A 24,886-nucleotide genomic window follows, 5' to 3' on the forward strand; every position below is an offset into this window, starting at 1 on the left:
AGAGTCCAGTTCAGGGTCAAATGGAACGCAAAGGAAGCAAACTTGCTTTGACCCTTTATATGTAATTTCCTACATTGCAACAATAACTAAACTAAACATTCAGTGCTCAAAACAGTCAAAAATCCATATTTGTTACACAGACCAATGCTGATTGTTGTCTAATGAAGGTAACTCACTTGTGTTACCATGGTTACCAGAAGCTAAGCACTAACTAGCATAAATGCCAATAAATTTACAACAATCACATAACATAGAGCAATCCTCAAGGACATTTTTCACAGCTCTCAGCTTCTTCTAAAAAGGGAAATATATTTGAAAAGGAGAAATTTGCAGTTCTATGGGGACAGAGCAGAGGGAGTGGTATTAATTGGATAATAAATAAAAACAGGAAATGCTGGATAAACTCAACAGGTCTGGTTGCCTTTGTGGAGAGAGAAACAGAGATAACGTTTTGAGTCCATACGACTCTTCTTTAGAGCTAGAGAGGTAGGAATGTGATGGATTTTATGCTGTTGTAAAAAGAGGGGAGGGGCAGGAGGAGCAAAGGAGAATTTCAGGGATAGAGGGCAGGAGAGATTAAATGATAAAGATATCATGGAACACAAGACAAAAGAAGCGGTAATGATAGTATTAAAGATTAATGCTTAGGTCTATAGTGGAGGGAGTATGTCAGAGAGACAGATATTCATAAAGGTAAGAGGTAAATATAAGGGTGAGAGGGGTCTGAATCAGTCACAGAGTGATTGAAACATGGAATGGATTCCCAAATAGAATCAAGATCCAAACACTGGAATCATTGAAGAAGTGATTTGAATTTGAAATGGGGGAAATGTAGGATTATTCAGGATGAATAAATTAAGATGGCCTGAAAGACTTTCCTAATTATTCTGCCATCTTGAATATGGTCACCTATTGGCAAAGCCACAATGTGAAATGTTATTTGCCAAAGTGTGGTGTGTGACCCCGATTGCTCACTAAGAACTCATTCTCTCCAAGCAGCAAAGTTTATTATCTAAGTTTATAAAGTCATTATTAACTTTCCACTCCCAGGCCGGCTTGTCAGTACAGGGATTGTCTGATTTTTGTTTGAGGATATGATAGAGCCACCACACTCGCCAATTGCAATTGAGGGAGGACATACGAGGATGGGGAGGGGGAGGGGGCAGGATTAATAAGATCTGCCCTACCTGTCTGGAGATGATGCTATGTGATGTCAGTTGAAAGTGGAACATTTCGGATAAGGCATTAAATGAAGGTCCCGTCTGCCCTCAGGAAAGACAACCACGCAACCTCAAACAGACTATTGTCCGCAGCAAACTACCCAGCCTTCAGGAGAACAGTGACCACGACGCCACACAACCCTGCCACAGCAACCTCTGCAAGACGTGCCGGATCATCGACACGGATGCCATCATCTCACGTGAGAACACCATCTACCAGGTACACGGTACATACTCTTGCAACTCGGCCAACATTGTCTACCTGATACGCTGCAGGAAAGGATGTCCCGAGGCATGGTACATTGGGGAAACCATGCAGATGCTATGACAACGGATGAATGAACACCGCTCGACAATCACCAGGCAAGACTGTTCTCTTCCTGTGGGGGAGCACTTCAGCAGTCACGGGCATTCAGCCTTGGATCTTCAGGTAAGCGTTCCCCAAGGCGGCCTTCATGACACACGACAGCGCAGAGTCGCTGAGCAGAAACTGATAGCCAAGTTCCGCACACATGAGGACGGCCTAAACCGGGATGTTGGATTTATGTCACATTATCAGTAACCCCCACAGCTTGCCTCCTGGGCTTGCAGAATCTCACTAGCTGTTCTGTCTGGAAACAATACACATCTTTTTAACCTGTGTTTAATGTTCCCTCCACCCACATTGTCTGTACCTTTAAGACCTGGCTGGCTGTAGGATTCTCATTCTAATCAGTATTCTGCAACTTGATTTTGTGTCTGTTTGCACTGTTTGAGAGCACATTTCCACTCCATCTGATGAAGGAGCAGTGCTCCGAAAGCTTATGGTATTTGCTACCAAATAAACCTGTTGGACTTTAACCTGGTATTGTGAGACTTCTTACTCAGGAAAAATCCCATGGCACCACTGAGCAGAGAGTAGGGAAGTTCTCCCTAATATTTATCTCTCAACAAACATCATTAAAACCAATAGTCTGCTCATGATCACATTGCTGTTTGTGGGAGCTTGCTGTGAGGAAATGGGCAGCTTTGTTTTCTACATTCTAACAGTGACTACACTTCAGAAATACTCCACTGGTTGTGAAGTGCTTAGGGATGTCCTGAGGTGGGGTATAAGAATGCAAGTCTTTCATTTAAATTAGCTGGTCGAGGAATGTCTGCCATTTCAGGTTAATAGTGTACGGTGTGAAGGTCAGGCAGTAGAGTTGATGGTGTGATTTGTGCCCACACATTCAAAAGGTGATGTAAATATGGGAAAGTGAAAGGTCCCGTAAACACTTCAAGTGACCAGAAGGTAGCTGAGAACAGGGGAGAAATCATTGAACAACTCACCGATGGGTTTAACACACCCAGGGCTCAGTCAAACTCCCGAGCTTTTCTATTCAGCTCTGACTTTGCCCTCATAGCTTTACTGGGTGATGGAGATTGGAATCCACTCACTGACCCCAGCATTAACTTCACTTCTGATGTGTAATTCCAGGTAGTGTTTTCTTCATCGTTGAGTTTATGCGATTCACTCAGACTGGCGGCTGGGAAGATGCGATAATTTGACCAGAGGTTTCTGCAGCTGGCTTCAGGAAATGTAGATAGTTTGTCTGAGAATTGTTGCTGGGTGTGGACCTGAGCCTAGGACCTGAGAGTAGGTCTGGGCCAACAAGCAGACTCTGGAATTTGAACCCGGATCCTGGGCCTGGGGCCTGAGCTTGAGGCACTGTCCACATCTTATGCAATTTGGAAGCAGAAGTGCCTTAAAGCCTTCACAAATCAGCTCTCAAAAACCACTGCAGATATTTGTGGGAGTGTGTGGGCTGATGCATTTTCCAATTACTTTTGCTTCCCATCAGGGAAAGAACCTATGTTGTCATCAGCTCCTGCTGTTGAGGCTGTGGTCTTATCTCATGGACGGGGGTGGAGATGCTTCAGCCTCCCGTAGTCAGTGAGGTGAGTTACTATTTTGTGATAAAGGTTCAAGAGTAGGTTATTGGCCACTCAGCCACCTACCTGGCCAGTTGCATAATTTCCATTTCATGTGACTTAGAGGAAGTTGGTGGTTTTATTTTTTAGTTACTGGAAATGGTTAAAAAAAGTGCTTATCTGTCATCACAGATCACACTTAAAGTCACACACGGCTGCATAATATGCAAATAAATGAACAGAAATAGAACACACCCATAACACTCAGCCAGCTACCATTCACACTAAAGAATATGAAGACATAATTTATTTTTTGACCTTGTGAGCCTGTGCGAAAAGCAAAAAAGCAAAATCCAACCTCAGTGATGGGTTCACTGCACCTTCTGTCTGAATCCAGTTGGTTTTGTAAAAATTGTCTCAGCATGGAATAATGGGCTGAATGACCTCTTGCTGTGCGATATCCATCTATCCAACATGGCTGCAATTTTCATTTTACTCCACCCAGGAAATTCTTAATACTCAGATCAGAAGGACTAAAATCAGTCTCTCGATTGCAAAGTTGGCATTTTCCTAATTTTCTGTAGCTCGACTTTCTCATCGCAGAGTCAAAGGATCATAGCCTCAAGTCACACTGCACAGATGGGAGCCCATATTCCAAGCTGATACTCCCAGTACAGTAATGAGGGAGTGCTGCACTGTCAGAGGGTCAGTACTGAGGGAGTGCTGCACTGTCAGAGGGTCAGTACAGAGGGAGTGCTGCACTGTCAGAGGGTCAGTACAGAGGGAGTGCTGCACTGTCAGAGGGTCAGTACTGAGGGAGTGCTGCACTGTCAGAGGGTCAGTGCTGAGGGAGTGCCGCACTGTCAGAAGGTCAGTACTGAGGGAGTGCTGCACTGTCAGAAGGTCAGTACTGAGGGAGTGCTGCACTGTCAGAGGGTCAGTACTGAGGGAGTGCTGCACTGTCAGAGGGTTAGTACTGGGGGAGTGCTGCACTGTCGGAGGGTCAGTACAGAGGGAGTGCCGCACTGTCGGAGGGTCAGTACAGAGGGAGTGCTGCATTGTCAGAAGGTCAATCTTTCAGATAAGATTTTTAAATTGTTACCTTATCTGCCCCCACCTGTAAATGCAAAAGTTTCCATATCAATACTTTAAAGAGGAACAGGTAATTTGTCTTTTGTGTATTGCTGGTGATACAAGAAGCCAGAATTGAACTCCTTATCCCCAGGCATAGTCAGGAGGATGTTTGCAACATCACACTGCTCAGCTGATTGAAGTGAGCGTGTTGAGTGATGCAAGTTAACAGTGAAAACCAGCACATATGAAATAGAGATAGCTAATTATGTCGACATCATTGCTGCAAGGTGTGAACATCTGGAATGATTGATCCTTCAGTAAATGTTAATAAGAAGACATTTCCAGGTGGGGTGGTAAGGAGGGGAGAATTGGAGTCTGAAACTGGACCAGGGTAGACTCACATATTAGAGCAAATGTCTTGTGCTGTTCCTGTTGTCCTAGAGTCTCCAGCATTAAGCGCTAGGACACTCCTGCTATCAAACTGTGGAGAGAGAGGACACGTCCCCTTTTCTTCATACTCTGCCACCTTGTAACAAATTCCTTTCCCTCTAGCTCAGCTCCCAAATCATCTACTGCAGATCCTAATCGAGGCTGAGACCTTCAATGGGATAGTTGGTCTCATCTATAGAACGCTTCTAACCCCCTCCCAGTGCCTGGACCTTTCCTAGGTCTCTGTAGACATGTTCCCACATCCAACAGAGTTGAGATTTCTACTGTGGGAAGAATTAAAGGGAACATTCCAGAAGATTTCCATTTTGTCATGTGGAGAGAGAAAATGTTTCAGCTCCGCGACCTTTCAGATGAAACGCTAACTCTGTTCCTCTCTCCACACGTGTTCTTTGACTCACTGAGCATGTCCAGCATTTACTGCTCGTAGTTTCTTTTTCAAAATCAAAGCTGACCTATTCACAAGAGAATTTTTTCTCTTTTGTCTTGGGTACTCACTCACGTGTACCTCTCTCTATTGGCTGTAAGAAAGCTGCAGATTCTCTTCGGGACCCCTGTATCAGCATCAAATCCTCTCAAAGTCAGGTATAACAGAAATAATCACACGTTAAATCACCCTCAATCATTCGCCAAAACTGGGGGAACCATTTCCTCTGGGAAGTTTAGGCAGGACGAGTTATGACTTCATTACACTCATTGCATTGAGTAAATCCCCTGACATTATACTTCAAATTGCAACATGGCTAACAATGAAACTTTCCTTTCCTACACCAACTCAAATCCTTCACCAGTTTTGACCCCATTCTGAGCATAGTGGCAGCAACTCGACATTCGGTACAACCATGGACACCAAAGAAGTTGAGTTCATAGAATTATAGAATCCCTACAATGCAGAAGGAAGCCGTTTGGCCCATCAAATCTGGACCGACAACAATCCCATCCAGGCCCTATCCCCGTAACCCCTAATATTGCACAAGCGGTTCACAAATACAACATTCCGCATTGTACTGTGTTACTGTGCACAAACATCATATAAAATGATGAAGAATGTAATTCCTCTAGCATGTTAATAAACTCAGGGTGAGGGATAAGGGGATATGGCAGGCATTAAGATAGAAGAAACATATAGAAACATAGAAAATAGGAGCAGGAGAAGGCCATTCAGCCCTTTGAGCCTGCTCCACCATTCATCACGATCATGGCTGGTTGTCCAACTCAATAGCCTAATCCTGCTTTCTCCCCATAACCTTTGATCCCATTTGCCCCAAGTGCTATATCCAGCCACCTCTTGAATACATTCAATGTTTTGGCATCAACTACTTCCTGTGGTAATGAATTCCACAGGCTCACCACTCTTTAGGTGAAGAAATGTCTCCTCATCTCCGTCCTAAAGGGTCTAACCCAAATCCTCAGACTGTGAACCCTGGTTCTGGACACACCCACCATTAGGAACATCCTCCCTGCATCTACCCTGTCAGAATTTTATAAGTCTTTATGAGATTCCCCCCTCGTTCGTCTGAACTCCAGCGAAAACAATCCTAACCTAGTCAATCTCTCCTCATACATCAGTCCTGCCATTCCTGGAATCAGCCTAGTAAACCTTCGCTGCACTCCCTCGAGAGCAAGAACATCCTTCCTCAGAAAAGGAGACCAAAACTGCACACAATACTCTAGGTGTGGCCCTATCAAGGCCCTGTATAATTGCAACACATCTCTGCTCCTGTGCTCGAAACCTCTTGCAATGAAGACCAACATACCATTTGCCTTCATTACCGCCTGCTGCACCTGCATGCTTACCTTCAGCGACTAGTGCACAAGGACACCCAGGTCCCGCTGCACACTCCCCTCTCCCAATTTACAGCCATTCAGGTAATTATCTGCCTCCTTTTTGCTTCCAAAGTGAATAACCTCACATTTATCCAAATTATACTGCATCTGCCATTGATCTGCCCAAACACCCAACCTTTCCAGATAGAGTCATAGAGGTTTACAGCATGGAAACAGGCCCTTCGGCCCAACTTGTCCATGCTGCCCTTTTGTTTTTAAAAACCCCTAAGCTAATCCCAATTGCCCGCATTTGGCCCATATCCCTTGATACCCATCGTACCCATGTAACTGTCTAAATGCTTTTTAAAATACAAAATTGTACCCACCGCTACTACTACCTCTGGCAGCTCGTTCCAGACACTCACCACCCTGCGAAAAAATTGCCCCTCTGGAGACTTTTGTATCTCTCCCCTCTCACCTTAAACCTATGCCCTCTAGTTTTAGACTCCCCTACCTTTGGGAAAAGATATTGACTATCTAGCTGATCTATGCCCCTCATTATTTTATAGACCTCGATAAGGTCACCCCTCAGCCTCCTACGCTCTAGAGAAAAAAGTCCCAGTCCATCCAGCCTCTCTTTATAACTCAATCCATCAAGTCCTGGTAGCATCCTAGTAAATCTTTTCTGCACTCTTTCTAGTTTAATAATATCCTTTCTATAATAGGGTGACCAGAATTGCACACAGTATTCCAAGTGTGGCCTTACCAATGTCTTGTACAACTTCAACAACTCCTGTATTCAATGTTCTGACCGATGAAACCAAGTATGCCGAATGCCTTCTTCACCACTCTGTCCACCTGTAATTCCACTTTCAAGGAGTTATGAACATGTACCCCTAGATCTCTTTGTTCTGTAACTCTCCCCAACGCCCTACCATTAACTGAGCAAGTCCTGCCCTGGTTCAATCTACCAAAATGCATCACCTCGCATTTGTCTAAATTAAACTCCATCTGCCATTCGTCAGCCCACTGGCCCAATTGATCAAGATCCCGTTGCAATTGGAGATAACTTTCTTCACTGTCCACTATGCCACCAATCTTGGTTTCATCTGCAAACTTACTCACCATGCCCCTATATTCTCATCCAAATCATTAATATAAATGACAAATAACAGTGGGCCCAGCACTGATCCCTGAGGCACACCGCTGGTCACAGGCCTCCAGTTTGAAAAACAACCCTCTGGCTTCTGTCAAGAAGCCAATTTTGTATCCATTTAGATACCTCACCCTAGATCCCGTGAGATTTAACCTTATGCAACAACCTACCATGCGGTACCTTGTCAAAGGCCTTGCTAAAGTCCATGTGGACAACATCAACTGCACTGCCCTCATCTACCTTCTTTGTTAACCCTTCAAAAAACTCAATCAAATTTCTGAGACATGATTTTCCACTCACAAAGCCATGCTGACTGTCCCTAATCAGTCCTCACGTCGCTAAGTGCCTGTAGATCCTGTGTCTCAAAATACCTTCCAACAATTTACCCACCACTGATGTGAGGCTCACTGGCCTGTAGTTCCCAGGCTTATCCCTGCAGCCCTTTTTAAACAAAGGCACAACATTTGCCATTCTCCAATCTTCAGGCATCTCACCCGTGACTATCGATGATTCAAATATCTCGGTTAAGGAACCCGCAATTTCCTCCCTAGCCTCCCACAATGTCCTGGGATACACTTCATCAGGTCCCAGGGATTTATCTACCTTGATGCGCTTTAAGACTTCTAGCACCTCCTTCTCTGTAATATGTATACTCCTCAAGACATCACTATTTATTTCCCCAAGTTCCCTAACATCCATGCTTTTCTCAACAGTAAATACTGATGAGAAATATTCATTTAGGATCTCACTCATCTCTTGTGGATCCACACATAGATGACCTTGTTGATTCTTAAGAGGGTCTACTCTCTCCCTAGTTACTCTTTTGCCCTTTATGTATTTGTCGAAGCTCTTTGGATTCTCCTTTGCCTTATCTGCCAAAGCAATCTCGTGTCCCTTTTAGCCCTCCCGATGTCTCTCTTAACTCTACTCCTACACCCCCTATACTCAAGGGATTCACTTGATCCCAGCTGTCTATACATGTCATGTGCCTCTTTCTTCTTCTTGACCAGGGCCTCAATATCCCAAGTCATCCAGGGTTCCCTACTTCTGCCAGCCTTGCCCTTCACTCTAAGAGGAATGTACTTACCCTGAACTCTGGTTAATACACTTTTGAAAACGTGTCACTTACCAGACGTCCCTTTGCCTTCCCACAGACTCCTCCAATTAACTTTTGAAAGTTCCTGCCTGATACCATCAAAATTGGCCTTGCCCCAATTTAGAATTTTAACTTTTGAGCCAGACCTATCATTCTCCATAGCTATCTTAAAACTAATAGAATTATGGTCACTGGTCCCAAAGTGATCCCTCACTAACACTTCTGTCACCTGCCCTTCCTTATTTCCCAAGAGGAGGTCAAGTTTTGCCCCCTCTCTAGTTGGGCCATCCACATACTGAATGAGAAATTCCTCCTGAATGCAGTCAACAAATTTCTCTCCATCCAACCCTCTACTATGGCTGTCCCAGTCAATGTTGGGAAAGTTAAAATCTCTGACTATTACCACCCTATTATTCTTGGAGCTATCTGTAATCTCCTTACATATTTGCTCCTCAATTTCCCGCCGACTATTTGGGGGCTTAGAGTACAACCCTATCAAAGTGATTTCCCCCTTCTTATTTCTCAGTTCTACCCATATAAACTCAGTGGGTGAACCCTCGGATATATCCCCTCTCAGTACGGCCGTGATGCTTTCCCTAATCAAAAGTGCAACTCCCCCTCCTCTCTTACCTCTTGTTCTATCTTTCCTATAGCATCTGTACCCTGGAACATTGAGCTGCCAGTCCTGTCCCTCCCTTAGCCATGTTTCAGTAATTGCTATAATATCCCAGTCCCACGTACCCATCCATGCCCTGAGTTCATCTGCCTTGCCCATCAGGCCTCTTGCATTGAAATAAATGCAGTTTAATCTGGACTTCCCTTGCTCTCTGTCTTGCTTTTGCCTGATCTGTCTGGTACTCGAATTACTGACACTGCCTTTACTACTTAATGTGCTCTCTTTAACTTCTGTGCTGTCCTCAAACTTCTCTTCTGTCTCCCTACTGCTTTGGATCCCACCCCCCTGCCAAACTAGTTTAAACCCTCCCGAGTGGCTCTAGCAAATCTCCCCGCCAGGATGTTAGTCCCCCTCCAGTTCAAGTGTAACCCGTCCCTCTTGAACAGGTCAGCCCTTCCCCAGAAAAGATCCCCAATGATCCAAAAATCTAAATCCCTGCCTCCTGCACCAGCTCTCAAGCCAGGCATTCACCTGCCTAATCCTCCTATTCATACTCTCACTAGCACGTGGTAGCGGTAGTAGTCCTGAAATTACTATCTTCGAGGTCCTGCACTTTAGCCTCCTGCCTAACTCTCTATATTCACATTTCAGGACCTCATCCCTTTTCCTACCTATGTCATTGGTACCAATATGTACAACGACCTCTGGCTGCTCACCCTCCCCCTTAAGTATGTCCTGCAATTGCTCAGAGACGTCCTTGGCCCTGGCACCAGGGAGGCAACACACCATTCTGGAGTCTCGATTGTGGCCACAGAAACGCCTGTCTGTGCCTCTAACTAGCGAGTCCCCTATTACTACTGCTCGCTTGCTGTTTGCCCGACCCTGTCCCACAGCAGAACCAGCTGTGGTGTCACAGGCCTGGCTGCTGCTGGTATTTCCCCCTGACAGGTTATCCCCCTCAACAGTATCCAAACGATATACCTGTTTGAAAGGGGAATAGGCACAGGAGTCTCCTGCGCTACTTGTCTACCTCTCCTGGCGGTCACACCTGTCTGAACCTGTGGTATGACAACCTCCCTGTAACTAGTGTCTATCACACTCTCTGCCTCCTGTATGCTCTGCAGTGCATCCACCTGCCACTCCAACCAAACAATGCGGTCTGTGAGGAGCTGCAACTGGACACACTTCCTGCAGATGAAGTTGTCAGGAAGACTAGATCGCTCCCTAATTGCCCACATCTGGCAAGAGGAGCATGCCACTGCCCTAGCTGCCACCTATACAGGTTAAAGGATAAAAGAATCTCAACTCATTTCTCTCTTGCTTGTGGTCCTCCTGCCGGCTTTTTTTTTGGTTAGAGGAGGAGGTAGCGAGGGAGGGAAGCACTGAAGTAGTGTTTGGGGTTTAACTGTTCCTTCACAGCAGCTCCTCTACAAACCACCTTCTGGTCACAGTGACTGCACTTATGCAAATGTGACCTGCAATCACCAATCACCTTCGCCACTCTGCTGCCCTCACCTGGACACTTGAAGTAGGAAGGTGTCTCCCGGAAACCCACCTTCTGGTCACAGTGACTGCACTTATGGAAATGTAACCTGCAACTGCCAATCACCTTCGCCGCTCTGCTGCCCTCACCTGCCTTCAACAGATCATTCTGAAGGATCTCTGCATCCTCGTCACAGTTCACCATCTCATCCAACTTGGTATCATCTGCAAACTTTGAGATGTTACATTTTGTTTCCTCATCCAAATCATTAATATATATTGTGACTAGCTGGGGTCCCAGCACCGATCCCTGTGGCACCCCACTAGTTACTGCCTGCCAATTAGAAAATGATCCATTAATTCTTACTTTTTGTTTCCTCTCTGCCAACCAGTTTTCTATCCATCTCAATACACTTCCCCCAATCCCATGTGCTTTAATCTTGCGCGATAATCTCTTATGCGGGACTTTGTCAAATGCTTTCTGAAAGTCCAAATATACCACATCGACTGGCGTTCCTTTGTCAACTCTACTGGTTACACCTTCAAAGAATTCCAACAGATTTGTCAAGCATGATTTCCCTTCATAAATCCATGCTGACTCTGTCTGATCCTGCCACTGCTTTCTAAATGTTCTGCTATAAACTCCTTGATAAATGATTCAAGAATTTTCCCCACCATCGATGTTAGGCTTACTGGTCTATAATTCCCTGTTTTCTCTACATCTCCCTTTTTGAATATTGGAATGACATGAGGTACCTTTCAATTTGCAGGGAGTGTTCCAGAGTCTATAGAATCCTGCAAGATGACCACCAATGCATCCACTATTTCTAGAGCCACTTCCTTAAGTACTCTGGGATGTAGATTATCAGGCGCTAGGGAGTTATCCACCTTCAATCACATCAATTTTCCCAACACCATTTGTCTACTAACATTGATCTCCCTCAGTTCTCCCCTCTCACTGTATCTTGCATTCTCCAACATTTCTGGAAAAGCCATTACCATATTGAATGGCAGGGCAGGCTAGAGGGGCTATATGATCTACTATCCCTTACATTCTCCTGTCTATATATAAATAAAATGCCCTGTCCCTAAAGTTGGAAAATCTGTTCATTCAGGAGCAGGTGACTTCACACCCAGTGTAAGCAGATCCTGCCCAGAGATTTTCCGCTCTCCCATAACATTCCCACGTTTCACATTTTTCTTGCTGAAACAGAGAGGATATTTTAGGTCCTTATTCTGTGAGACCTTTGTCTTCAATTATCTGGAGTGAATGAAACATTGGAGGGAATTTTACCAGTCCTTTGGCTGGAAAGAATTTAGAGGTGGGGTAGTGAGAGAAATCAGAGAAAAATGTGTCCAGCTGCCGAGCCAGCATATTCCCGTCTGCTCCTTTCCCTGCCATTGGCTTCTGTGGGAAACAGCAACTCACCCAACAGCGGCAGGAAGCAACATTAAATTTGTCAAATAGGAAATTAGCAGCACATTTCCAAGGATGTTGCAATTTGGATCATGTTGCAGAGGCCTCTCCGCAGTTTTAGAATCTAGTGACCCAGAGGAGGAAGCTGCACTGCGGGAGGGTGGAAAGGCATGAAAATAAAGTGCAATCTGACCATTCAATAATGCAAAGAGCAAACGTGAGGGTATCTGGGGCCAGGGATGCACCATTGCAAGAGAAGCTCTTGCAGACTGCTGTAATAGATAGTTCTGGGGCTACAGCAATGGCTGCTGGTCTCTTCAGCCATCTTGCCCCATCTTCCATTGAAGTTTTCACCCAGGCATTCCAACACTCCAGCCACTACCAGCTTACTGATTGTCCATGCCTGCAATTCAACCCACCCACCATTCCAGACCTTGAGGTGGCCTCATAACTTATTCATAACTGGGGCCATTGCAGAAACCTGACCTGAAATGCTAGTTGCTCTCACAGTCAGATAGCTGACCCCTAAATGGCCATGACCAGGAGTTAAAATACATTTTTACTCGAGGGCTTTTGTGAGATTTTCTTGAGGGCTACTTTTCTATTTTCTGGGGCTACTTTTTGGTTTTCAGTCTCCTTTTTCATTTTGACCAAGTTCTTTATTGGCTTACACAGTCATGTAGCAGCACTACCTTCTGTCTTTGAGTTGAAATGTTTTGGCGTTATCTTCTCTAGAATTTGCCTGCCCTGCGTCCCCCTGTGTATTTTGAATCCTGGCTTCAACGGCTGGAAATATTCAATATCCACAAAATGAGGCACAGTAATCCTGAGCTAGTTCCTGCCAGACTGACTGAATGGGTTCCAGCCATGAGGGAATTACTGCTGCAGGGCAGTCTGAATTGCAATAAACCTGAAATCAAATCAGACACTCCAGCAGCAGAAAAAGGATTTTATCAGGACACTGATACGGATGGTCTTTGCTCCATAGCAGAGCTGCTTGATCAGACTTGGAATTATGGATTGATGAGAGAGAATTGGATTAATTATTGAAAACTGTGCCATGGAAAGTGATTAATTTTAGTACAATGATAATAACACCTTCAGTAGCACAGTGCAATAGTCTTCACTGATGTGATATAATAAATGTGCCTCTCTATTACACCGAGCACCATTTCAAATACAGTATTTTCCTGATCATCTGATTGAACCATTTATTACACACTGCTCTTCACTTTAAACAATTTTTATGGAAAATAGTTTATTAGTTGCTAGGTAACTGCAATAACACTTCAGGCGAAATTGATGTTTAGCATGTTTTTCACAAAACCTAAAGGGAAAAATCTAATTAGATGAACAAAAGCCGAGATTAGAAAATCTGGATTATACACAGGAATTTATTGAGGAGAGATCATATTAAATTGTTGAGCAAAATCCGTACATCTGTGCTAGCTGTTTGTGACTTTCACTCCTAAGAATGTAGCCATATGCTTCATACATTAACCCCTGTATGATGACTTTATATCAGCAGCTGATATTTACCACAAAGCTGTAATTACCTTAAATGAAATTAGTTTGGTGTTTATCTGGCTTTAGCATGGCCCAGCTGCGTCAGCGAGTACTTTTATTGAACTCTCCAAGAATATTCTCTACAGCAACAATATCATCTTGCCTTTATACTGTGCCTTTCACACAGTCAGACATTTCAATGTACTTCACAGGATTGTTTATCAAACCAAATTTGACACTGAGCTACTTAAGGAGCTACCAGGACGTGTGAGCAAAAGATTGGTCAGAATAGATTTAAAGGAGTGTCTTAAAGGAAGAAAGAGAGGCAGAAGGGTTTCGGAAGGTAATTGCAGAGAGACAGAGGCTTAGGGCAAGAATTCCAGAGATATGGAGAGGTTTAGGGAGAGAGTTCCAGAGCTTAGAGCCTTGGCAACTAAAGGTCTGGCCACCAATGATAGAGCAATTAAATTGGGATGTTCAAGAAGTCAGATTGGAGGAGTGCACATATCTCAGAAGTTTGTACGGCTAGAGAAGGTTACAGAGATAGGGAGTGGCAAGGCATGAAGGGATCTGGAAAGAAGGATGAGAATTATAAAATTGATGTGTTACCAGGAAATCAATGTGAGGTTACTGAGTATGATGAGTTAACAAGATTTGAGGATGCATTTTACATCCTCCCGCAGACATGTGGGGTGAGGGGCGGGGAAGGGGTGGATCTGTGAAATAGGGCAGGTGCCCACCCCATCACCTCACAACCCACTCTGAACTCATTCCCATAATACGATGGATGGGTGTCAAAAATCAGCAGCCCACCAGCCATACCTAAATATGTAATCAAGGGCCAATGGACCCTGATATTACACTGCTCACACCATAAAACCACTGGCATAGGCAGTCAAGCAAAAATGGGGAGGGAGCCTCAGTTTTTTAAAAATTCTTTAAAGTGGGGGAGGAAGAGGTATTTCTACTTTCGGAGGCTGTCCTTTGTGGATCAGGGTCCAGCTCCTCGCAGCCCCTAACCCCTGTAAGATGAGAGCCCCTTTTCTTCCTATCCACATGCAGCCTTAAACTCATAACTCTTCCAGCTCCCAACCACTCCCCCTGCCCAAACTTTTCCCAACCAGGACCCCTGACTACCCATTTCTAGGGATCCATTGGGCCTTCTTTTTGTTCCCCTCTGCAGTCCTGGCAGTGACCACAAATGTGCTGTTGGTGCTGCGTGACTGATGAAGTTGCAGGCCAATCGGCCTGGACCTAGCCTGCCCAGAGCCTGTTATGGCTGGAGGGTGGGCCAGTGTGGAGCAGCTGGGTTCCATACCAACTTTGCTTTTGGGAGACGGGAGGGATGGGGCAGGGGGAGGTGAGATTGGGGGGAGGGGGGGGGGGAGTGAACCATCTCCCATCCCCACCCCACACTCTGCAATAATCAGGTCAAGGTGTGACTTTTTCTGAGGTGAAGTTCAAGGTTTAAGATGGGAAAGTGGCGAGGTGAACACTGAACAAAATGATGGGATGAGAGTTTCAGCAGCTGATGGGCTGAGGAAGGGCTGAGGCAGCTGCCTGGTGTTAAGACTGAGCACGAAAATTCTCATTGGTTCCAACTTCATCGGCAGTTTCAAGGTCGGATGTTTCCTTCTGATTTCTAGGATGTTTAATCTGATGGCATCTTATCTCCCTCCCTCCACCTTATCTCTCCAATTGGCTGCAAAGGCAAATTGAAGAATTGTGGACTGTGTGACTCGATTGGACAAGGAATAAAGGGCGACGGGGGAATGGCACAGAAAAGGCAAGCATAGCTCAGCCATGATTGTATTGAAATGGCAAAGCAGGCTTGGAGTGGCTGGTGGCCTATTCCTGCATCTATTTCATGTGTTCTTATGTTCTCTCTTCCCTGTGAGGAAACCATTCATTGAAACAATCCTTCAAATTGCCCATCTTTGCTGAAAGCGCATTTAAATCATAGAAACCCTACAGTGCAGAAGGAGGCCATTCGGCCCATCGAGTCTGCACCGACCACAATCCCACCCAGGCCCTACCCCCACATATTTACCCGCTAATCCCTCTAACCTACGCATCTCAGGACTCTAAGGGGCAATTTTTAACCTGGCCAATCAACCTAACCTGCACATCTTTGGACCGTGGGAGGAAACCGGAGCACCCGGAGGAAACCCATGCAGACACGAGGAGATGTGCAAACTCCACACAGACAGTGACCCAAGCCGGGAGTCGAACCCAGGTCCCTGGAGCTGTGAAGCAGCAGTGCCAACCACTGTGCTACCGTGCCGTCCTTCTCCCATCTCCAGCCAAAATCTGTTTATTCTGTTGATTTCAAACCCGTTCCATGCTGCTTGTTTCTCTTGTAGCTGTTCTCTTGTCATGTAGCTTCGTACAGGGGCACTGAATTGCATTCTCACTCACTGGGTTCGTTTGGAGAAGTGACTGTGTATTTTGGCTCTGATGTCATCCTCAGTGTATAAGTGCTTCAGAGCAGAGGCCATTTCAGATTTAGATTTTGGAGCAGTGGTTTATTGCAGTCCCATAGGAAACTGTCCTGGGATACCTGCTGTTCATAACTATTCATAACTAGTGAATAAAGTGGATGAGCTTGGAGCGTGGATTGCTGCTTCGAATTGTGATGTGGTGGCCATTACGGAGACTTGGATGTCTCAGGGACAGGACTGGGTGCTTCAGGTGCCGGGTTTTAGATGTTTCAGGAAGGACAGGGAGGGAGGCAAGAGAGGGGGGGGAGTGGCACTGTTGATCAGGGATAGTGTCACGGCTGTAGAGAAGGTGGACGCCGTGGAGGGACTGACTACGGAATCTCTGTGGGTGGAGGTTAGGAACAGGAAGGGGTCGGTAACTTTGCTGGGTGTTTTCTATAGGCCGCCCAATAGTAACAGAGATGTTGAGGAGCAGATGGGGAAACAGATCCTGGAGAGATGTAGGAATAACAGAGTTGTCGTGATGGGAGATTTTAATTTCCCAAACATAGATTGGAATATCCCTAGGGCTAGGGGTTTGGATGGAGAGGAGTTTGTTAGGTGTGTCCAGGAGAGTTTCCTGACACAGTATGTGGATAAGCCTACTAGAGGAGAGGCTGTTCTTGATCTGGTGCTGGCTAATGAACCTGGACAGGTGGAGGATCTCTCGGTGGGTGAGCATCTTGGGGATAGCGATCATAATTCTATCTCCTTCACGATAGCATTGGAAAGAGATAGGGTCAGGCAGGCTAGGAAAGTGTTTCTCTGGAGTAAAGGGAAATACAGTGTCATCAGGGAGGAAATTAGACGGGTAAATTGGAAGGAGGCATTCTTGGGGAAAAGTACCGAAGGAAAGTGGAGGATTTTCAAGGAATGTTTGTCTGGAGCTCTGCATGACAACGTTCCGATGAGACAGGGGGGTGTTGGTAGGGTACGGGAACCGTGGTGCACGAAGGTTGTGATGAACCTGGTAAATAAGAAAAGAGAGGCGTACAGAAGGTTCAGAGAGCTAGGAGGTGTTAAGGATTTAGAGGAGTATACGCGATGTAGGAAGGAGCTTAAGAAGGAAATTAGGAGAGCGAGAAGGGGTCATGAGAAGACCTTGGCGGGTAAGATTAAGGAGAATCCCAAGGCTTTCTACAAATATGTCAAGAGTAAAAGGATGAGATGTGAAGGCATAGGACCCTTAAAAGGTGAAGGGGGAAAAGTTTGTGCGGAACCGTTAGAAATGGCGGAGGTGCTTAATGAATACTTTACCTCGGTATTCACGGTGGAAAGGGATCTGGGTGGTTGTACTGCTGGATTGCGGAGGACAGAAAGGATCGAGCATGTGGACATAAAGAAAGAGGATGTGTTGGAACTATTGAATGGCATCAAGGTTGGTAAGTCGCCGGGACCGGATGGGATGTACCCCAGGTTACTGTGGGAGGCGAGGGAGGAGATTGCGGAGCCTTTGGCGATGATCTTTGCATCGTCGATGGAGACGGGAGAGGTTCCGGAGGATTGGAGGATTGCGGATGTGGTCCCTATATTCAAGAAAGGGAACAGGGACAGCCCGGGAAATTACCGACCGGTGAGTCTAACCTCAGTGGTTGGTAAGTTGATGGAGAGGATCCTGAGAGACAGGATTTATGATCATCTAGAGAAGTTTAGTATGATCAAAAGTAGTCAGCACGGCTTTGTCAGGGGCAGGTCGTGCCTTACGAGCCTGGTTGAGTTCTTTGAAAATGTGACCAAGCACATTGACGAAGGAAGAGCGGTGGATGTGGTCTATATGGACTTCAGCAAAGCGTTCGATAAGGTCCCCCATGCAAGACTTCTTGAGAAAGTGAGTGGGCATGGGATCCAAGGGGCTGTTGCCTTGTGGATCCAGAACTGGCTTGCCTGCAGAAGGCAGAGAGTGGCTGTGGAGGGGTCTTTCTCTGCATGGAGGTCAGTGGCCAGTGGAGTGCCCCAGGGATCTGTTCTGGGACCCTTGCTGTTTGTTATTTTCATAAATGACCTGGATGAGGAAGTGGAGGGATGGGTTGGTAAGTTTGCTGACGACACCAAGGTAGGTGGTGTTGTGGATAGTTTGGAGGGATGTCAGAAGTTGCAGCGAGACATAGATAGAATGCAAGACTGGGCGGAGAAGTGGCAGATGGACTTCAACCCGGATAAGTGTGTAGTGATCCATTTTGGCAGATCCAATGGGATGGAGCAGCAGTATAAAATGAAGGGTACCATTCTTAGCAGTGTAGAGGATCAGAAGGACCTTGGGGTCCGGGTCCATAGGACTCTTAAATCGGCCTCGCAGGTGGAGGATGCGGTCAAGAAGGCGTATGGCGTACTAGCCTTCATTAATCGAGGGTTTGAGTTTAGGAGTCGGGAGATAATGCTGCAGCTTTATAGGACCCTGGTTAGACCCCACTTGGAGTACTGCGTGCAGTTCTGGTCACCTCATTACAGGAAAGATGTTGAAGCCATTGAAAGGGTGCAGAGGAGATTTACAAGGATGTTGCCTGGATTGGGGGGCATGCCTTATGAGGATAGGTTGAGGGAGCTTGGTCTCTTCTCCCTGGAGAGACGAAGGATGAGAGGTGACCTGATAGAGGTTTACAAGATGTTGAGGGGTCTGGATAGGGTGGACTCTCAGAGGCTATTTCCAAGGGCTGAAATGGTTGCTACGAGAGGACACAGGTTTAAGGTGCTGGGGGGTAGGTACAGGGGGGATGTCAGGGGTAAGTTTTTCACTCAGAGGGTGGTGGGTGAGTGGAATCGGCTGACGTCGGTGGTGGTGGAGGCAAACTCGTTGGGGTCTTTTAAGAGACTTCTGGATGAGTACATGGGATTTAATGGGATTGAGGGCTATAGATAGGCCTAGAGGTGGGGATGTGATCGGCGCAACTTGTGGGCCGAAGGGCCTGTTTGTGCTGTGGCTTTCTATGTTCTATATGTTCTATTTTGAGGATACCAGTTTTTTGTCTATTATAAAATTTGTTGACACATGAAATAGATGCAGGAATAGGCCACCAGGCACTTTCAAGCCTGCTTTGCCATTTCAATACAATCATGCCTGAGCTATGTTTGCCTCAATTCCTTTTCTGTGCCATTCCCCCGTAGCCCTTTATTCCTCAATCTATTAAATAGTTATCCATCTCCACTTTAAATACTTCTAATGACCCAGCCTCCACCACTCTTTGGGGCAGAGAATTCCAGAGGTTCACCACCCTCTGCGAGAAGAAATTTCTACAAACTTGTTTTAAATGACTGGCCCTTTATCTTATAGCCATGTCCCCTTGTTTGAGACTTTCCCACTAGTGAAAACATCTCACCATCTACTCTATCAAGCCCCTCAGGATTTTGGTCACCCCTCACTCTTCCAAACTCCAAGGAATACAGACCCAGGCTATTTAGTCTCTCTTGATAGGACAACCCTCTTATCCCAGGAATTAGCCTGGTGAATCTCCTTTGTACTGCCTCCAATGTTACTATATCCTTGTTCAGGTTAAGGACCCAAAGCTGCACAAAGTATTCTAGGCAAGACATCACCAACACCCTGTACAATTGCAATAAAACCTCACTATCTTTAAACTCCAACCCCTTTATAATAAAGGCCAAAATGTCATTTGCTTTTTTAACTACTTGTTGGACCTGCTTTGCTTTTTGTGATTCAAAATATTTCAGATATTTCAATGATATTTCAGAGTGAAAGGCAGTCCTGTCCAAAGTAACAAGCTTAGATGTTTATGAATCTGCAAGAATTTAATTTCACAAAATTGTGCTTATTACATAAAACACTACAGATATATTCGCCCTCTCAAATCTGATTCCAGGTCCCAATCCTCTGGTCAACCATATAACCATCACTGGTCAGAATGGTATTGGCCAACTTGTCCTGGTACAACTCTACTGACTGCATGCCAGCACCCTCTGAAGGTCCCTTCACTCTTTCCCCATAGACTGCAACATTTTCTTCTTCAGCAATTTATCCTATTCCAAATTGAAAGTTATTGTTGAATGTGTTTCCTCTGCCCTTTCAGGCAGCGTATTCCAGGTCATAATGACTTTCTCTGTAAATAAATGGCTCCTCATGATGTCTCTGGAACTTTTGCTAATCAACTTAAATCTAAATCTTTTGATTATCATCCATTTAGCCACTAGGAACAGTTTTAAAATTTTCACCCTTGTTTTCAAATCCCTCATGGTCTCTGTATTCCCTTCCTATCTCTGTAGCCTCATCTAGCCCAATAACCTTCCAAGATTTCTGATGTTCTGGCAATTATAATTTTAATTGCTCCACCTTGGCAGCCATGCCTCAACTACCTGAGCCCTGACTACCTGGAATTCCCTCCTTGAACCTCTCTGTCTCACTCCCCTCCTTTAAGATGGTCCTTATAACCCAGATCTTGACCAAACATTTGGCCATCTGTCCCAATATCTCTTTATGTGGCTCAGTGTAGAACTTTGTTTTACAATCACTACAGTGAAGCATCTTGAGGTGGTTAATTATATTAAAGGTGCTATATACATATGTTGTTGCTATTTAATCTGTCAAAATGATTCATGATTTTGAACATCCCCTAAAGCTTCTCTGCTCCGAGGAGAACAAACCCAGCTTCTCCAGTGTCTCCACATTGACTGAAATCTCTCATCCCTGGTATCATTCTGGTAAATCTCCTCTGCACCCTCTCCAAAGCTTTGACATCCTTCCTAAAGTGTGTAGCTCAGAATTGGACACAATACTCCAGTGGGGGCCTAACCAGTGATTCATAAAGGTCTGGCACAACTTTCACTCTTTTGATATAAATGCCATGTGTGGGACATCTGATATCTTCAAAGGTGAAGAGGTTTGAATAATACAACAGCAGCTCCAGGAAAGAAAGTAGCAAAGTCTTAACTGATTGTTGTTGAACCTTTTAAACTATGTGTATTGACCCTGATCGCACTGGGCACTGGAGGTGTTCCAGGACAGCCCATTACCCTTCATGTTTGCATAAGAGGAGGTCAAAGTAAACGCCTAGCTTCAGTGAATCCTTTGTAGGAAAATAAGAGGTAGTGAATACAAAAATTACTCAAATAATCTTGCCAGCTATATTTTGCCTAGTGAAACCTAATGAGCATTTCATCACAAACGGCAGACTGTCCATGAAAAACTGTTCTTTGTGTTTGAAGTGCACAACCCCATAGGAAGAAAAACCGACAGCACAGGACTGAGAAAGAGCTGTATTATCACAGGCACTGTCTGCTATACAATGTTAGAATGAGGCTGTTTCCATCAGAAAGACAGCAAAGGGGCTCTCCCAATCTCTGAGTCAAAGGCACCACCATTACAGATTCACTGCTCGTTTCTAGGCTCTTACTGTGCACATATCAGCCACTGTGATGACATTTCAAAGGGAATTCATTGGCTGTGCATGTCCTCAGAATGTGGAAAGTGCTATATAAACACAAGTCTTTGCAAGTATTTGCATTAGAAGACTAGTTGTGGGTGATACTCTTGTCTGTACATAGGAAGAAAGGAAACCTCCTCAAGCCTGTTCCATCATTCAGGTAGGTCACAGCTGGTCTGCAATTCAATTTCACCCACCTGCTTTGTTTTAATAGCCTGGCCTATTGAAAATCCATCAATTTTCAATGGATTCCCAATTTCAATCTGGGGGAGAGAGTTTCAGATTCCCACACTCCTTTGTATGGAGAAGCATCCTGACAGCATCCCTGAATGGCCTGGCTTGCCCCCTTGCTCTAGATTCCACCCATCACAGGAAATCATTTCTCTCCACCAACCCTATCATATCCGTTTATCATCTTAAACATTTCAATTAGATCAGCGCTTTATCTTCTATATGAGGGAATGAAGGCCTAGTCTATGCAATTTGTCTTTGTAAATTAACCCATTAAAGCCCCAGTATCATTCGAGATATTTTGTGCTGCATCTCCCCCTACCCTCAGGCCAACAATGCAGTAATCTAAATATCTCTATAAGCCAGCAGTTTATCATTTAAACACTTGTGCCTTTGAGTAAATGTTCTCATTAGACAAACTTCCCATGAGCAAGTACATTCTGAGCCTTTTGGTGAGGTCTACAGATAATATCCAGCTTCATGACAGAGGCCCTGATCTTTGAACAGTTTACTCACCCTGTTTCGTTTGCAGAGTAAGCAGAGTAAGAGGAATTGGTCATAATTTTTCCTCATAATATGGGAAGTATTCTCCAGTTGGTTACCCGCATCCGTGAACATCAGCTCATCCAAGTCTCTGCTGCCATGTCCTAACTCGCACCAAGTCCCATTTACCCATTACCCCTGTGCTCTCTCCTACATTGACCATAAGACCATAAGAAATAGGAACAGGAGTAGGCCATTCGGCCCTCAAGCCTGCTATGCCATTCAATAGGATCATGGCTGATCGACATTCCTCATGTCCACTTGCCTGCCCTTTCCTCATAACCCTTGATTAGCTCCTGGTCAAGCAATGCTTCAATTTTAAAATCGCATCTTTGTATTCAAATCCTACCACAGCCTCACCCCCCTCCCTATCGCTGTAGTCTCCTTCAGCCTCTATAACTCTCCGACATCTCTGCACTTCTTCAATTCTGACCTCTTGTGTATCCCAATGTTAATTGCTGTTGAGATGTTTTGAGGATAAGGAAGTCATTAGAAATGCAAGTCATTTTCTTTCTTTATTCTATACTTTGCTTCAGATGTCCAGTTATCTACTTGCACAGTGGGTCCGTTTTACCTGTGCGAGTATAAGGATCCATCTTCAGAAACAGCTCCATGACATGAGACAAACAGGAATCAAGGAACAGAACCTTTGAATGAATCACCATCATTAGCACAGCCACTAGAGGTAGAAAGCACCCAGAATCAATGCAACACCTATCTTCACAGCGCCAAAGACCCAGGTTCGATTCAGGCCTTGGGTGACTGTGTAGAGTTTACATGTTCTCCCTGTGTCTATGTGGGTTTCCTCTGAGTGCTCAGGTTTCCTCCTGCAGTCTAAAGATGTGCAGGTTAGGTGGGTTGGCCTTGCTAAATTACGCCTTAGTGTCCCAAGATGTGAAGGTTAGGGGGATTAGCGGGGTTACAGGGATGGGGTGGGCCTGGTTAAGATGCTCTGTTGGAGAGTCAGTGCAGACTTGATGGGTCGAATGGTCTCCTTCTGCACTGTAGGGATGCTATGATTCTATGAAATAACTGTTGCAATACGACCGATCCAATAGATGAAACAAGATCAAAATGGGGCTTAAACTAACAGATATTGTACTTCCTCATGCAGTATCTAATATACCTCATTCTCCAGGCACATTGTGATAGGAGCAGGAGAAGGCCATTCAACCCCTTTCCTGTTCAGTATGATCCTATTTGATCTATGGCTTCAACTGTACCTACCAGCCCTATCCCTGTAACCCTTAATTCCCATAGTGTCCAAATATTTATCGACCTCAGTCTTAAATAACCTCAATGACTGAGCATTCATGGCAGTTGTCTGGCGTAGAGAATTCCCAAGATTTCCCTTCTTTCATCAGCCCTACATGAGCTGAGCCCTGACCCTGAGACTGTGATCCTTCATTCTGTACTCTACAGCCAAGGGGGAAACATCATCCCAGCTGAATAACAGAGAGGAATTCTACTGCCGTGCCCACCATGGGAATAGGAGCGGACGAGGGGCGGACAGTATGAAGGTCCGTTGACCTCGGGCGGGATTTTCTGGTCTCGGGTCGAGCAAGGCTGAGGTGTCCAAATCCTCAAAACATGCTGAGTTTGGTGTGTAAGCTCACAAAGGTATGGCTTTTGGCCCTAACTGCATCACTTGTCACTAGGTTGTAAAATGGCTCTTTATAGGCAGGTTCTACTGAGATATAAATATCACAGGGATCGACCTGTGTTGTTCAAATGCACTAATCCATCCAATACAAATTATTTCCCTGCCAATTTGGATAGAAAATATACACGAGTGGGTATGAGAAACACTCGGTTCACTGTGAAAAAAATATCTAAATAAGAACCGTGCCTTTGATTTCTTTAATGCAAATGTATTACCCTGGGAGTTATAGAAATAACTCAAAGTCTGTTACGAACCATCACTACCATCACTGGCAATTTGACTATATTAATATGCAGCTGAGGCTATTTGAATAAATCTCATGCAATATTTTCCCATAATCAGGTGATATTAATGCACACCCATCTCCACAACAGTGTACAAATCCTCTGATGTTTCTAATGGGATTTATACTAGTTGTAGTTTGGATATTGACGTTGTACAATTCTGAAGCATCAAAATAAAGGCTTGCATTTATATAGCGCCGTTCACAACCTCAGCACAACCCAAAACACTGCCATCATTGAAGCCCTTTTTTAAAGTGTAGTCACTGTGTAACCTGGAAAATGTGGCAGAATATTGTGCACAGCAAGATCCCTCAAAACAGCAACTGAAAATCTGTTTTTAGTGATGTCGATTGAGGGATACAATATTGGCCAGGACACTGTGGAAAATTTCCCTGCTCTTCTTCAAAACAATGCCATGGAATGTTTCATGTCCTGCTGAGAGGGCAGAGAGGCCTCAGGTTAATGTCTCATCCAAAACACACCACCTCTTACAGAACAGCACTCCCTCAGCACTGCGCTGGACTGCCATCCTGGATTCTGAGCTCCAGTCTGTAGAAGGGGACCGGAAACCACGATCAGAGCTACCAACAAGAGCAGGAGTGCCAGTCAATGAGTGTTCCATTCCTCTTTCCTAGTTCC

General features: G+C 45.0%; 1 protein-coding gene across 4 annotated transcripts in view; it reads right to left on the reverse strand.

The window, feature by feature from the left end:
- The window catches only part of LOC144487037 (B-cell scaffold protein with ankyrin repeats-like), a 244,024-nt gene that overhangs the window by 84,439 nt on the left and 134,699 nt on the right, over window positions 1–24,886 (reverse strand). The gene's annotated exons all lie outside the window — the stretch shown is intronic.

This window comes from Mustelus asterias, chromosome 1 (genome assembly GCF_964213995.1).
Source record: "Mustelus asterias chromosome 1, sMusAst1.hap1.1, whole genome shotgun sequence".
In the NCBI taxonomy this organism is placed as follows: domain Eukaryota; kingdom Metazoa; phylum Chordata; class Chondrichthyes; order Carcharhiniformes; family Triakidae; genus Mustelus; species Mustelus asterias.